The sequence below is a fragment of the Rutidosis leptorrhynchoides genome, chromosome 3, assembly GCF_046630445.1.
Source record: "Rutidosis leptorrhynchoides isolate AG116_Rl617_1_P2 chromosome 3, CSIRO_AGI_Rlap_v1, whole genome shotgun sequence".
In the NCBI taxonomy this organism is placed as follows: domain Eukaryota; kingdom Viridiplantae; phylum Streptophyta; class Magnoliopsida; order Asterales; family Asteraceae; genus Rutidosis; species Rutidosis leptorrhynchoides.
The window spans coordinates 644639861-644657013 of NC_092335.1; the positions used below are offsets into that span (position 1 = coordinate 644639861).

The following is a 17153-nucleotide window of genomic DNA, read 5'->3' on the forward strand; positions in this document are numbered from 1 at the left end:
TACCCGTCACCAAGTCGGGGTTCTCACGGGCGTCCCTTGCATTAACGTTGAAAGCTCTGCCACGCGGTGGTCCGCCGTCCTTTCTTTTGTCGGGACACGCATTTCTGAAGTGGCCCATCTGTCCGCATTCGTAGCACTTTTTCGGTCCATTGGGGTTCGCCTTCACATTCAGGGTGGTGACCTTGCAGTCTTTACCGATATGCCCAGTCCGTTGGCACTTTTCACAAACCACATCACAATACCCGGTATGGTGCTTGTAGCACCTCTTGCATTGCGGTAGGGTACCCTTGAAGTTCGGGTTTGAGCTTGTGTTTGGGTTGGGATTCCCACTGTTGTTGTGCCTCTTAGCGGGGGTTTAATCATAGGCTCTCCCCTTGTTGTTATCCCACTTACGCTTATCAGTATTACCCGCTTCGGACTTAGCCTTCTCCGGTTCATCGATGATGATTTGGTTCATTAAGGTATGCGCCATGCGCATTGCTTCCGGGACATTGGGTGGCTTAGACGAGGTGACATTTCCTTTAATGGACTTAGGAAGTCCCCACAAATACCTTTCCATACGCTTAAACTCTGGGGTAACCATGGTAGGACACATCAGGGCTAGTTCCAAATACCTACGATTATAACCATCGAGATCGTTCCCCACAACCTTCAGCTGCATAAAATCCATCTCCATTTTCTGGATCTCCATCCTAGGGCAATATTCCTCAATCAGGGCCCCTTTGAATTCCTCATATGGGGTAGCAAACGCCTCATCAATACCCTTTGCTTGAGCCAACGTGTTCCACCATGTTAGTGCGCCGTCAAACAGTGTACATGAAGCAAACTTGGTTTTGTTCGCCTCTGAGCAGTTACTAACTGGAAACACGGATTCTAATTTCTCAAACCACCTAGTGAGACCAACTGGCTCCTCCGTTCCACTAAAGTTGTGGGGCTTGCAGCTTTGAAACTCTTTGTATGTGCACCCATTACGAATGGGCTGGATAGCCAGTGGCGGTGGAGCTTGGGGGTTCATTTCCGCTAAAGCTGCGGTGACTCGTTCATTAATCATCTCCTCGATTTGGGCTGCGGTGGGTGTTGATCGTCCGTTGGCCATTGGTGTTCTAAACAAAAATTTTGACTCAAGTCAAAATCCAGTATTCAATAAATAATAATATAGTATATGGTAACCAACATGGAATCAACACATCACATGTTTATTAAGTAACGCATCTAGGTACAAATACCACAGAATCATCATACAGTAACGTAAATAGAACACCGTGCAGGAATTAAATAACGCCAATTTCCATTCATTAATAATAAGTTGCACACATCTGCATAAGTTTGTACAATACATAAGTAATACATGAAACTACAATGAGATTACATAATAAAATCTACTACAAAAGTCCTATGGTGAAGGTGGGTGTAGGATGTCCAAAACATGAGACATATGGTCCTCGAGCTCAGCTACCCGAGCACGGAGGATCTCCACCTCCCTTGTCAGTTCCTCGACAGTGGGAGATGGTGGGGCAGGCGGTGCTGGTGGTGCAGGTGGTGCAGACGGTCCGGCTCCAGAAGTAGAGGCTGCGAAGCGGTAAGGCTTACGGATGAAAGGATCAGTAGGATACGGCACAAGCCGCTTTCGGGTGGTAACCTTACGACGCCGACCAAATACGTCAGTGAATGCTCGACCTCCCTTAATCCCTGGAATGATGGTGCCATCGAAACGGTACCGCTTCTTCGGCGGGGTGGAGGGTGGCTGTACAGGTGCATCATCAGGGTCCTCATCCGAATCATCATCACTGGAGTCGTCTGAGGAGGTGTCGTCGGATAAAGAGTCAGCGGAGGATGGGTCGTCCGAATCATGTGGAGGTGGCTGCACGGGTGGCTGTACTGGTTCTCCTCGGGCGGCCATCATCTATCGGTATCTGGCGGGTCCGATCGGCACGAGACGTCCATCAGGAGTGCGTCGGCACCAATGGTTATGCTCATTACAGACTGGACCTTCCCCAAGATCCGCGGGAATCACAGCACCACCGGGATGGTGCTGTGGCTCCGAGAGTTCGGGGGAAAGTGGAGCTGGAATCTCCAAGAAGTCCTCGGCTCCGTCATAGGTAACCACTGGGGCAGGTGCATGACTACTGACACCAGAGGATGAAGCGCCAGGGTCACTGGTGGGTGTCGACGACGGCATCTGTGAATCGGCAACAACGGTCAGTGAAGTGGCTGATGAGTCTGTGTCGCTGTCCAAAATGATGACAGGTGGAATATCCGACATCTGAACAAGGAAGAATAACTTTTTCCACGTCAGTAAGTCATAAAGCAAGCACGTATTAGGCAAAGTAACTACGACAGTCTAGATCATGTGTAACAGTAAGTAGCATGGCAATAACAACAAGTATCATGCAATCGAAAGCAGATAATAGCATGCAGTAGTGAAATCATGTAATAGCATACGACATATAGTAGTAAAAGTAAACAGCAGCATGCAGCAAGTTCCACAGAAACAAGTAAACTAGCAAGTTGTAGATTAGTCCTATTAGTGAATCCTACTCGGTCGGGTCTTGACTCACTAATGCAACCTAATTCCCTACAACCAATGCTCTGATACCAAATGTGACGCCCCGTACTAAATCAACATGTATGGATCATCAACAACAGGATCATTACAAGGTCAAACACTATATGCGTTTTCAAAACAAGTTTGCATTCATGATAAAAGGTGACGTCATAATGAACGTCATATGTTTTGCAACCAAAAGTATGCTTCTATGAATAGAAGCAAAGATAATAGTACGTGACCCTTAGGTCGTTACAAATCATCGTTCAAAAGTAATAAAGTTTATGAATGTAAAAATAACGTTTCATGCGGTGACAACTCTATCAAGGGCAGCGGAAGTCTACAAGGCATGACTAGTACAACAGCGAAAGCAAGCAACCTTAAGCACCTGAGAAAAACATGCTTAAAATGTCAACACAAAGGTTGGTGAGCTATAGTTTACGTATAACAGTAATGTAAGGTAGGCCACGAGATTTCGGTGCTACAAAGAGCGTTTCAAAATAGTATGTAAAGTATATGTTTAACCGTGGGCACTTGGTAACTAACTTAACGTTTATAACCCCCTGAAAGTACACTTGGCGAGTGCGTATGTTTACGAAGTATTAAACACCCGTTAAATGCTAGCGCTACTAGCCCGAGTGGGGATGTCAAACCCTATGGATCCATATCTAAGATTCGCGTTCACCGGTTCAAAAACCAATGACTAAACGTTACCGAGCTAAAGGGAATGTTTATGCCGTTGTATAACCCACATATATATAAATTTTAAGTACTCGTGCCTAGTATGTAAAATGTAAAATGCGCATGTATTCTCAGTTCCCAAAATAGTTAAAGTAAAAAGGGATGCTATAACTCACAGTGGTAAAGTAGTGAAAGTCGGTACGCGGTAAAGTAAGCAAAGTGGTTGGTCCGAAAGTCCTCAACCTAAGTCAAAAGGTACTAAGTCAGTAAATCATACCAATAGATTTATAAGTATGTAAATTAGGTCTTAAGTATCATCATCATTCATCATTAGGTCAAAAGGGTAAAGTAAGTTTTAAGTCAAGATTAGGGTTTAAAACAAAGGCTGAATTCGTCCTGTCGCCATGGCCTCTATACAAACTGAAATGAGGCGATACCAGTGGCCATGGCTCCGTATATAAGTCCTTTAGTTGCTGTAAAAATTAAAGAACCAAACTAGTCTTCGTTTGACCGTGGCGACGGTTTAAGTGCGAGTAGGTCAGAATTTTCAGCACAACGTTAAAAGGACATAGTGACGTTCGGAGGGCCATAGATCCTAAATCATAACTCGGATTAAGACGAGTATTAAACAAAAAATTATCTACTCGAACAGAGATAACTGAAAATAAGCTTTACAGTAGCCCAGGTGGTCGGGTCAGACCCAGAAAACAGTAAGTTAAAGTGTTCCGGTGGGTTCTTGGTGTTTGATGCTCATCCCGGTTCTCATCCTTGATGCATATAGCTTCAAGTGAACAACTCGTTGATGTGTTTGCATCATCTTAACCAAAGTTTGACCATCATAACACTAGTGTAAGTCTAAGATAAGTTGCACAACTCAATTAAGTGTTGTATGTAGTTTGATGAACCAAAGTTACATCCAAATCTTAGATCCAACACATACAAGAGTTATACAAGTAATATTAAGCTACAACTTGAAATTAAATTTAAGCAAACAAGATCTTAGGTTGTAGAACATAGTTCTTAGTTAGATCTTGAAGATCCTAGACCCAAAAGTCTAGATCTAAAGTTCTTAAGTTAAATCCAACACAAGTATATGAAGTTGTAACTAGAAAGCTAAACTTCCATGTTCTTGAACTTACAAAGTTAACTTTGGTTTCAAGAATTATGAGATCAAGTTCTAACTAGTAATACTTGACCATGAACAATCAAACACAAATTTAAAGTAAGTAAAAAAATGAAGAAATGAACTAGATCTACAAGTGTTATGTCATGTTTGTGTCATACTTAGGAAGATTCAAATCAAAGTTTGAATCTTAGGTTTTAAGTCTACAAACATGAAAACAAGGAAGATTATAAAACTTATGAACTTTTAGTCTTGAAAACACTTAAATGTAGAACTACAAACTAACAAGTTTGAGTTCTTGTTCTTGGTTGTTCATCAACAAAAGAAGTAACCAAGATCCATGAAGATTCAAGATAAGAAACTTGATCTTTACAACAAACAAGTAACAAACTACAAACTAACAATGATGATGATGAACTTATGCTACGGTTTTCATAGAAGAAAAAGAAGAGAAATAAACATTTTACTTACAAGAAAAAGAGAGAAAAGTTGAGAGAGTTTGAAGTGTATGTTTGTTGTGTGTGAAATGAAGTTGTAGGCTAGTGTACAAGTATCAAATAAAAGAAAAACTGAACTCCCTCCAAGTCCTTAGAAGTGGACGGTTTGGAAAGAAAAAAAGGAAGTCAAATGTGTTGTTTTCAAGTGTTGGAATAAGGTGTATGCTTGTAAGGGTAATAAGGTTAAAATTATGGAAAAGAATGCATGCATGCTTGAAGTACTTTGTCCCTTATTTAAGCTAATTAACCATGATTATTATTAATGTAATACTAGCTTAAAAACATGGGCTTACAAGTCCATTACAAGTGTAGGGTGGGCTTACTAGCCCAAATATATTAATTAAGGCCCAAGTCCAAGTAAGTATGCATTTTAAATAAATAAAGCCCAAGTAATTAACTACTAACCTTAATTAATTAAAAATGACTAATATTAATTAATCATGAATGTAAATAATATTCGAAAATATTATTCGTGTAAAATACGCGTGTCACAAAAACTAGTCGGGCCAAGTAAAGTTAAGCACGATAACAAGTAAATGCATAGAAATACATTTAATAAGGCGCAAGTATTAATAATAAATATTAATAATAAACGTTGGAAAATTCCGGGTTGTTACATCACGAGTCTCCTGACATCACTAGTTATTTTTTTTTATAAAATATACTTCAAATTGTTTATGACACTACTGAATTTAATAATATGACCCCATATAGCTTTAATATTTATGCTTTTTTTAGCAGTAAACAACCACTAAAATACTCTTTAAATATAATTAGTCTTGAAAAAAAGTGAAACCCCTTATAATTTTCATTCTAGATTTGACACTACACCTTCAGCAACATTCATCTTGAAAGGAACGTTTTTTATAATTATTAATTTTTATTTTTTTATTATTATTTTTTTATTTTTTATTTTTTATTTTTGCAAAAAACTCTCATGAAAAGTTTAATCCAAATTGAAGAAAATAGTTCAATTGACAAAAGATTTCTAAAAATGGAGTTACTACTAATGACTATTAAAAAATAGTCTGTTGGTAATATTGGTTGTCGTCTTAGTTTTCATTTTCAAACATTAGTTTGAGGCGGTTAACGGTAGAGTTGAAAATAGTTACAGAATAATTTGGTGTATATATCTGAGTAGATATTTTCATCCTCCCTGAATAACTTGAGAGAAAAAATTTAGATGACATTTACTCATTTAGGATTATTAGAAATCTCATAGGATTTGAAATCTCAAGATATGAAATTCAATAATGTGTTTGCTTCAAATTATAGCTATAATAAAGAACTTCTACTATGATGAATGTAAACGTAAATGTAAAATTTATAACATAAAATGTATACGTAAACGTAAAGTATAAACATAAAGGTAAACATAAAAACAAACACAAAGCATAAACATAAAATGTTAAATGTAAATGTAACATAAATGTAAACGTGAACGTAAAATCTAAAAGAAAAATGCAAACGAAAACGTAAACGTAAAATGTAAGCATAAACGTAAACATAAACGTAAACATAAGAAGTATAATGTAAAAAGGGGAGAAACATAGAGTTTTTAAATCTCTCCTTTCCTCATAGGACTTTAATTTCTTGACATTTAACCAAACTAAAATTTTATTAGATTTAAATGCAAATCTCTTCAAATCCATCCGAATCCCATGACCCAAACACACCCCTAATATGTTTGTTCTTGATAACTCAATATTGGATTAAATTGTGTATTTCATTTATGAAAAAGAAAAAGCTTTTTGTTTACAAAAATTAATGAATAGGTTTTGTGTCGTCAAAAACCCTTTAAAAGGGTTTGTACATTGTGGAAGATCCAAGCTCACATATACGAATCAAAACCTAGTTGTTAATCAAATTAAAAATATAGGTTTACAATCATTAAGCCCTCCACACGAATATCTCCACTTTTTTTTTGAGAAAAATTGTTACACAAAGTTTCACTATAGTTCGAACCTGGAGGAAAAACCTTAGAAGCAATATCATCCGAAAGAGTTTTGGTAACAAAATTACCGCCACTTGACGACCACTTCCAAGAATCAACTTTGTCAGGTTTAATCACAAGGGCGAAATCAGCCTATTTAGCTCATCGAAATTAGTAGTAATTCTCCTACTTGGAGACCTTGACCAACTCCATGAACACGCGCACTTGAAACCATCCCAACCCACTCGATCATGAACTGAAGCATCGATGTTGGATTCCAAATGAGCCAATCTGCTGAATTATTCTTTTAGAGGCATATTCAAGATCCATCCTTCCGAAAAGAAGTACCTTTGCCATCTCCAATTGCCTTTACAAAAGAAGCTTTAAAGTTGACGCCAAGAGAATCAATATGCAAAGCTGATTTAACTATATTAAGCCAAGTAGTGTTAGAAAATAAAGAGTGGGGTTGCCCGTTGCCCCACCGAATTAGGCAATCCGGAGTCACCATAAATGCTTTTAATGACTTTAACCCACAAGGATCATTCCATTATTTTTTGTAAAGACACTCTTGATGTTTGGAATAAAGTTTGCAAATGGTGGGGTTGTAATGCTGCTACAAACCTTAGCATTAGCGAAGTGTTTTGTGGTAACGCGCCCCTCCAAATGTCGGCTTTAGGTGCGAAGATTTGGCAAGCGGTGGAGTGGACTTGTGGATATCTTATTTGAAAAAACCGTAATCAAAAAGGTTTTAGTAGAAAAGTTCGGAGTCCACCGGTCGCTTTAAACGAGATTCAAGTCAAGAGTTTTGAGTAAATTGTGAAACGTTGCAAGGTGAAGAAAATTGAGTGGCATACTTGATTACACGATCCGAAAAGTTTGTTATGTATTTAATTCATATGTTGGCTTTTCCTAAATTACAACCTTTGTATTCTAGCATGTATGTATCAATGAGTAGGCAGTGTGCTGAGGAAGGGTTACCCCCTGATTGTACAGACTTGCGATTTTGGTTTTTAATTCAATAAAATTCTGCTTTTCAAGAAAAGAAAAAAAAAAAAAAATCACTTATAGTTTTATTGATAATTGCAGTAATATTTTCATATTTAAAGAACAGCAAAACACGGGAAAAAGTTTTATTACTTTAAAACTATTTTTATGTAAGGTGCAAAATTCTTTTCTTCGATTAACAGTCAGACTTTAGTTACACATTTATAAATAGTTCGATGCAGGCTATGAATATTATACACAAATATGTGTTCTTACCAATACATCAATAATTCTATTTGCACAACAATGAAATGATGATGTAATTCGTATATTATTTAAAAATAAAAATCTTCTCCCCTGATTTGCACATGATTTGAGTAACCATATCCCAACTTGCATATAAATATAAACTCAAATGAGAATGATTTTTATGCTAACAAAACCATCAGTTACTCTGCTTCATGCATACCAAATTCCATCAAGCGAAATATTAAATATGGCAGGTGATAAGATGGTGTTTGATGTACCCGAGCTAGACGGCGCAAAGGCTCGACAAGACTTCATCGACAAGATCATTAAGATTGCAGAAGAAGATAACGAGATCTTCTTGAGAAAGTTAAAATATCGTTTTGATAGGTATGTAATTTAGCGTTGATCATCTCCATGCATATATCTATCACTTATTAATATTCTTCCGAGGGGAGCAAGATTCCTAAAATTTGAGTATTTAGCGTATATACACCGAGTACTTAACGTTATATACTTTATATTTATGACATTTCTCACCCATCGGAAAAAGAATGTTCAAGTTAGCTACCGATCTTCATAATTGTTACTCTATCCGTCTCAGTTTAATAATTACGGGTTGATTTTTTTTTTTTCCCCATAACTTTGACTATAAATAACTCTTTTTGTTTTATATATACTTGATGAAAGTTATACTAAATGAAAGCTCGTATAGAACTTAATTTTTTCATTTAAATTCCACCATGTATTATATAATACAAAAAGTTATTTAAAGTTCAGGAAAAAAAAGTCAACCCAATGCTATTATTCAAATGATACGAAGAATCTGTTTGCCATTTGTAATCACACTTTGACACAATTTGGATTGATACCACTTTATTTATTGTTGTATGTTTTACCAATGAGCTTATAGCTCAGTGCTACCCGATGCTTATGGTCCCTGGGCCCACCTTGTGTTTGGCTTGCATAAGAAACATGCGCAGGTTCGAACCAGTTCCATCACATTGTAGGTCTTTGGGAGAAGGTAATTTAAAGACACGTGTCCCAGGGTGGGATTGGTGATTGACAAAGGCAAACACAGCTAGGGTGTCCATGCCAAATCACACCTTTTACATCAGAAAATGGACAAAACCAGGGTTGGGGTGTGTTTACTTTGGAGAAAACTTTATGTTATATTATTTGGCGCAACATACACTTATTACGTACACCATGTTTGCATACATATCCAACCATTGTGAGTTTTCACTAATAACTAGCAATAACTACCATTATAACTACCATATGTAAATAACTTCCGATTTATAATTAACTACTTATCACTTATCTATGGCTTATCGCTTATATGACCCATTCACTAACTTATCGGTGAAGAAGATTATATCGGTGATAAAAGTTTTAAGCTCAAGTTCTGCTCAATCCTTAGGCTAAGCAAAGCAAGCCACGGCGTAACAGAAAAAAAGCGCTACGGAAAAGGAAACGCAGTCAAACAATGCAACCAAATCAGCGAATATTATTCTATTCGGTGCAACACACAAAGAAAAAAAATTGTCACTTTTGTTTATTTGTTAGTTTTTTTTTAACTCCAGTCCAAACTTTTGCGATTTAGCCGTTCGGACTGCGGGGGAGTGTTAGATAATATGTTAGCTCAAGTCCAATATGTATCATGGGCTTAGGGTCCATTAAGGTTTTTAGGGTTTGCATTTGTGCTTTATAAATAGCCGATCAATAATAAAGTAATCTTCACGGGTTCTATCATTTAACACATACGAGTTTATTTCCAACAAATCCCTCCTTTAAACTCATATCTCTTTTACATCCATTCCGCTTCTCGGGCAACAGAGTAGCGGTACAAAGCGTAACATCAATAAAACATCACTTTCTTCACCATCTTGTTCCGTTACTAGATTGCTTTCTTTGATTTCTTCCGCTTATTTGCAATCTCTAGCATAATGAACATGCCTACCGCATTATAACAATCAACATCCGAACGGTTTCCTCTTCCGCCTTCATGTCTTCCAAAACAAGATATAGAACTCTCTATCATCATGAGGTGGTAACCGAGTAGCGATTATGGCTTTCCCACTAAAATAGAAAGGGAGGTCAGGAGTGCGAATCCACGGAGCATCAAGAAAGGCCTTGTGGCCACGTAGGTTCACCATACACGACTCCCGGTAGCATTCAAAACAAGGTTGTCGCCTCGAGATTAGTCTGCTCACAAAGTGAGTCAAAAACTCGGACCGAAAGGGAAACTAAAAAAAACTAGTAATTAAGAAACTATATTTTTCATGTGATTACAAAAACTGCCTTTATGTTTCAGGGTTGGCATATCTTTTCCAACTGTAGAAGTTCGGTTTCAAAATATATCGATAGAAGCAGATTGCTACATCGGCGATAGAGCACTTCCATCACTACCAAATGTCGCCCTAAATTATCTAGATTCACTTGTAGCTTCTATTGGGATTAGTAGTTTGTTTAAGAAGACTAAACTCACCATTCTTAAAGATGTATCAGGAATCATCAAACCATCAAGGTAAGTATGCAGGTTGAGTTTGTTGCTTAATGTTTGAGCTAAATGAACATTTATAACGGATTTTGCGATCGATGTTGCAGAATGACACTTGTGTTGGGTCCACCATCTTCGGGGAAGACAACTCTTTTGTTGGCTCTGGCCGGAAAGCTAGACCACACCTTAAAGGTCGAGAGAAACCTTTATTGCATTAATTTTCTGTTTGAAGTAGGGTAGTGTAATTACGGTTTATAAAACTTATGGCATAACTAATGAGTAATTAAATAGGTGCAAGGAGAGATTACTTACAATGGTCATAAGTTCAATGAATTTGTACCCCGAAGAACATCGGCTTACATCAGCCAGAATGATGTTCATGTTGGAGAAATGACGGTCAAGGAAACCTTAGATTTCTCAGCAAGATGCCAAGGAGTTGGATCACGACTCGGTAATATATGATTTTCATTTTACAGAAACATGAACAAGAAACAGTCACGGGATAACCCGATTAGGCCGCCTACATCTGTGTAAAAACACTCCTTTTCCCCGAATAGCATGAACAATAAAAACCTTATCTGTTTATTTTTACAGAATAGTAACTAAATACTAGTATATACTACTCCGTATATATCTTGATGCAAACAATCGTTTACGTATAGAAATGTTGGAGGAGCTTGCAAGAAGAGAGAAGCAAGCTGGAATTTCGGCAGATGCTGAAGTTGACCTTTTCATGAAGGGAACTGCCATTGAAGGAGATGCAAGTAGCTTGATTACTTACTATACTCTTCGAGTAAGACGGGGCCATTTTTTGGTCCAAATTTATTGTAATATCTTTCTATAATTAACAATATTATGTTCTTAAACATGGAAACTCTATTCGGGATCAGTACATTCACATGTTATATTAAACGCATGAAAACAGATTTTGGGGCTTGATAACTGTCGCGACACTTGTGTTGGTGATATAATGAGACGAGGAATATCCGGTGGAGAAAAGAAACGACTAACTACAGGTACACTTATCATCATGTAGCGTAAAAGAAACTTTATTTTGATAGACATTCTTAAATCTTAAAATATAGATTTCGAGTCACCACTATAGTTAATAACTCGGGTTATTTGTAACAGGAGAAATGCTTGTTGGGCCAGCTAAAACTCTTTTCATGGATGAGATATCTACTGGTCTAGACAGCTCAACTACGTTTCAGATAGTGAAATGTTTGCAACAAATCGTACATATCACCGAGTCAACGATCATGATGTCTCTATTGCAACCTGCTCCAGAGGTATTTAATCTATTTGATGACATCATACTACTATCACAAGGTCAAATTGTGTATCAAGGACCACGAGAGAATGTGGTTGAGTTCTTCGAGGGTTGCGGATTTAGGTGTCCTGAGAGGAAGGGCATTGCTGACTTCTTGCAAGAGGTAAAAGTAAAAATTAAACACACATTATGTTTCTTGACCTTGACACATACAAACATATACTTTGTGTGTCAATGTAGGTTACGTCTCGAAAAGATCAAGAGCAATATTGGGCGGTGAAAAATATACCATACAGATATATCCCAGTTAGTGAATTTCAACAACGATTCAAGAGTTCCTTTATGGGTGAGAGATTAAGGAATGAGTTGAGTATCCCATATGACAAGAATCAAAGCCATAAATCAGCTCTAGTATTTAAAGAATATTCAGTCTCCAAAAGGGAACTACTCAAGGCCTCATGGGACAAGGAATGGCTACTGTTGAAGAAAAACATTTTCATTTACATTTTCAAGAGTGTGCAGAATGTCATTGTTGCTTTTATTGTGATGACACTATTCTTTAGAAGTAGAATGCACACAACGAATGATGAAGATGGTATGCTTTACGCAGGGGCACTTTTGTGTAGCATGCTCATAAACATGTTTAGTGCCTATTCAGAAATTTCCTTCACCATAAAAAGGCTTCCTGTGGTTTTTAAGCAAAGAGACATGTTGTTTCATCCAATCTGGGCGTACACACTTCCGACGTTCTTGCTTCGTGTACCAATATGTTTAATAGAAAGTATTGCTTGGGTGCTCACACTTTATTATGGTGTTGACTTTGCTCCAGAACCTAGCCGGTAGGTAACAAAGAGCTTTTGTTGCCTAACAATCATTTTCTGATATTAATTGCTAACATTCGCTTCTACTATGGGGATATGATTACAGGTTCTTCAAGCACTTGTTGCTAGTTTTTTTGATCCAAAATATGGGAGGGGGACTTTTTAGGCTTATTGCTGGAGTGTGTAAGACGATGAACAAGTCAAATTCCGGTGGAACCCTTGTGCTTATACTCATGCTTCTTCTTGGCGGTTTCATACGTCCAGCGTCCCAAATTCCTAATGTGTTAGAGTGGGCTACTTGGTTATCACCCTTAACTTATGGCTTCAAAGCCTTTGCAATAAATGAGTTCTTTGCTTCAAGGTGGATGGAAAAAATGGTAAGTCATTGTTCCTGACTCAAAATTATTAAAAAAACGGGTGAACGCATGAGGTTTTTCCTAGTTTAATTAACCTGAGAAAGGGAGTATTTTTACTCGGATGTACGCAGTTTATCTTTCGACCATTCCCAACCCTTTTCAATGGCCACCCCAAGATATTCTTCGAATGAGGTTTGAATATGAGACCTCTTGGAGGATCTCAAGGCCGTAAACATAGGGCTATCTTGTAAAGGTTTAAACTATTGAGTAAGTAATAATTTATATATGTATATACTATTAACTATGTTCTAATGTTCACAGGGTTCGAAAAATGGAACGAGACTGGGCATAGAGATACTAGAAGAGTTGGATATCACAACCCAGGAAAGATGGTTTTGGATAGGTGTTCTCTCTCTTATAGGTTTTACAATTCTCTTCAACATCCTCTTTACTTTAGCTCTCATGTATACAGACCGTAAGTTTCTTAACTCCGACCTAAAGTGATTAAAGATTAATTTTTTATGTTAGTATTAACAAAGTTTTTAATATTATTTAATTAATCAGCACCTGGTAAACCACAACCAATTATCTCCAAAGAAACAGCCACAGAGATGGAAGTTCAACTCAAAACGCTTGCATCTAATCAAGATATCTCGTCAGTTTCTAATGGAAGTAGTCTAGGTAAAAAAAAAATCCAAAAAAAAAAAGAAAAAAGAAAAAGATTTATATGCATATCATTTCTCCTAACAAAATAAGTAACCTTTGTAAACGCAGGCATGGAAATGAAACGGCTAAGTAGTCAGCCCGAATCTTACAAATGTAACTGCGATGTTCAAAAGAAAGGAACGGTTCTACCATTTATGCCACTCACCTTGTCATTCGACAACATGAACTACTTTGTCGATTTACCCCAAGTATAGTACTTTAACTTGTTTTCCATTTAAGGAGTTTATAATCCAAAGGATATGTTTAACCATGATGTTTGAACAGGATCTCAGAGAAGACGGGGTGAAAAATACCAAGTTCCAACTACTTCGCGAGGTAACGGGTGTTTTTCGGCCAGGAGTCCTAACTGCATTAATGGGAGTCACAGGAGCTGGTAAAACGACTTTGATGGATGTTTTAGCAGGAAGAAAGACAGGCGGTAGTGTTGAAGGAGATATAAGAATATCAGGATTCCCAAAAAAGCAAGAAACTTTTGCAAGAATTTCTGGATATTGTGAGCAAACGGATATTCATTCTCCTCAAGTCACGGTTCATGAATCTTTGATTCACTCGGCTTTCCTCCGTCTTCCAAAAGAAGTTAGCAATGAAGAGAAGATTGTAAGTAAATGAAGACGTATATATTCACTTTACGAGTGTTCATCTGTCCGGTTTATGGTTCTTTTAGTAAAATCAAAAATCTATAACAAAAACCTAGTTTGATTTGAATTTTTGACTTTAAAACATAAATACCAAAAAAAAATACTATAATTTAAATAAAACGACCATAATAAATCAATTTTGAATTTAGTTTTTGACTTTATATTGATTTGTGGTATTAGTTGAATCCGGTTTGAAATCCATTTCCTGTTTAACGTAATTCAAAAAACTAAAACGGAATTCAGATTATTAAATCGGACCGAATCCAAACTGGAACCAGAATTCAGATTTGGTTCGATTTTTAGATTAAATGGTTTATAACTGAATATTGAAACCCACTTAAATCAATTAGAACTTTAACAAAATTAACTAGTGTATGTCAACCCCTTCAGAATTTTGTAAGAGAAGTGATGGAGCTTGTTGAATTAGACAACCTGAAAGATGCAATAGTGGGACTTCAAGGAGTTAGCGGTTTGTCAACTGAACAAAGAAAGCGGCTAACAATTGCAGTGGAGCTTGTTGCTAATCCTTCAATTATCTTCATGGATGAACCAACTTCAGGGCTTGACGCAAGAGCTGCAGCAATAGTAATGAGGGCTGTGAGGAATACTGTAGACACAGGAAGAACTGTGGTTTGCACAATTCATCAACCGAGCATTGATATCTTTGAATCGTTTGATGAGTTACTGCTAATGAGAGTTGGAGGCGAAATGATTTATGCGGGACCAATAGGCCGAAATTCTCAAAAACTCATAGATTATTTTGAGGTATCTCAACATGCTTATCTTATAAACTAGACAACTAGAATACTATCTTTTATAAAACTTGAAAACTAATCATCAAGTAATTGATTCTACGACTAGAACATACCCGGGGTTCCAAAGATTCGTGAAAAGTACAATCCAGCAACATGGACATTGGAACTAAGTTCAATTGCTACAGAGATCAGGCTTGGTATCGACTTTTATGAACAATACAAATCATCATCCTTGCATCGGTAAGTTACATTCTTTTATTATGATTAACTATAGAATGTCACAATTATTACACAACAATTTGTAGTAATACATGAATATATGGATGATATATAGGAAGAACAAGGCTTTAGTGAGGGAGTTAAGCACACCTATTGAGGGAGCAGTCGATCTTCATTTTGATACACGATATTCTCAATCTTCATGGGGACAATTCAAGTATTGTATGTGGAAGATGTGGTGGAGTTATTGGAGAACTCCCGACTATAACCTTGTTCGCAACTTCAAGACCTTGGCTCTTGCACTCATAGTTGGGATAGTGTTTTGGAAGATTGGAAAGAAAAGGTAACACATTTAAAGATATTTACATAACATCAAACTTCAATACTTCATGATTTTATTACATGCATGTTCTAATTATTGATGTTATCTTCAGAGAAAGCAATAGTGACTTGACCACAATCATTGGAGCCATGTTTAGTTCTGTATTCTTTGTTGGTCTAAATAACTGTCAAACAGTGCAACCTGTAGTCGCAACAGAAAGAACGGTCTTCTATCGAGAAAGAGCAGCTGGGATGTACTCGTCACTCCCATATGCCATGGCACAGGTTAGTTATGCTTTAATTATATACAAAAAAAATGTAATGCATTGAATATCCTTGGTTTTAGCTTCTAAGAAATTAAGGGCGATTGGATTTTATATATTCAGGTGTTTGTAGAGATCCCATACGTGTTAGTTCAAACGACATATTACACTTTGATAGTGTATGCTATGGTCTCCTTCGAATGGGAATTATCCAAATTCTTTTGGTTCTTCTTCATCAACTTCTTTTCATTTCTATACTTTACATACTATGGAATGATGACTGTATCTATCACACCGAACGAGCAATTAGCGTCCGTACTTGCAGCTTCATTCTATGGAATATTTTGTATCTTTTCAGGATTTTTCATCGCTCTATCCGTATGTCATCTTGCCTAGTTCACTTGTGCATAACTGTTATCAACTAACAATTTGCTTTGTTCAGAGACTAATTCATATTCAATTTTTCTTTTTCAGAAAATACCAATGTGGTGGGTGTGGTACTACTGGATCTGTCCACTAGCATGGAGTACTTATGGATACATCGTTTCACAATTTCATGATGTTAAGAACACAATCAAGGTGCCTGGGATGTCATATGACCCGCCTTTGAATTCGTATATCGAACAGTATTATGGTTATAAATTAGATTACATGGGTCCGGTTGCTATGGTTTTAGTTGGTTTCTGCATACTATTTGCATGTGTTTATGCCTTGTGCTTAAGGATGTTGAACTTCCAAATGAGATAAACCTAAATCACATTATTGAATATGTTTATGTATTCTCGATATTTGAAATTTCATTAGAAACTTGTTAATGTGTAGTATTAAATAATTTATAGGATATTATTATCTTATGTCCTATTCAAGGTTTTTAATAACATAAGTTCAGAGTCCATTGTTGTTCTTCCAAACATCAAGGTATAACAATGGAAATAAAGATGCAAGAATCAAACTTTTAACAAGATCGAGAGAAATCGAAATCAAACCTTTTATAGCAACAACTTTGCTAATTGGTACGCACTTGCAAAACCAATAAGATAATGTTCATCCAATACTTGTTGCGTTCAAATTCCTGGAAATAATTAAGGGAAAATTACGTCAGCAACACAAGTAACGCAGTTTACAATCAAAGCTGACAATTTATCATTGGAATTAAATAAATAAATCACTTATATGATATTCGTATGTATTCTGGTTAGAAATACGAATTGAACATTTTACTCGATTTTTCGAAACAACTAGATTTTTAGTCCGCGCTTCGCAGCGGATTAG

General features: G+C 36.8%; 1 pseudogene; it reads left to right on the plus strand.

The window, feature by feature from the left end:
* Positions 1-8274: 8274 nt before the first annotated feature.
* LOC139899140 (ABC transporter G family member 35-like) lies at positions 8275-16628 on the plus strand (annotated as a pseudogene).
* The last annotated feature ends 525 nt before the right edge of the window (positions 16629-17153 follow it).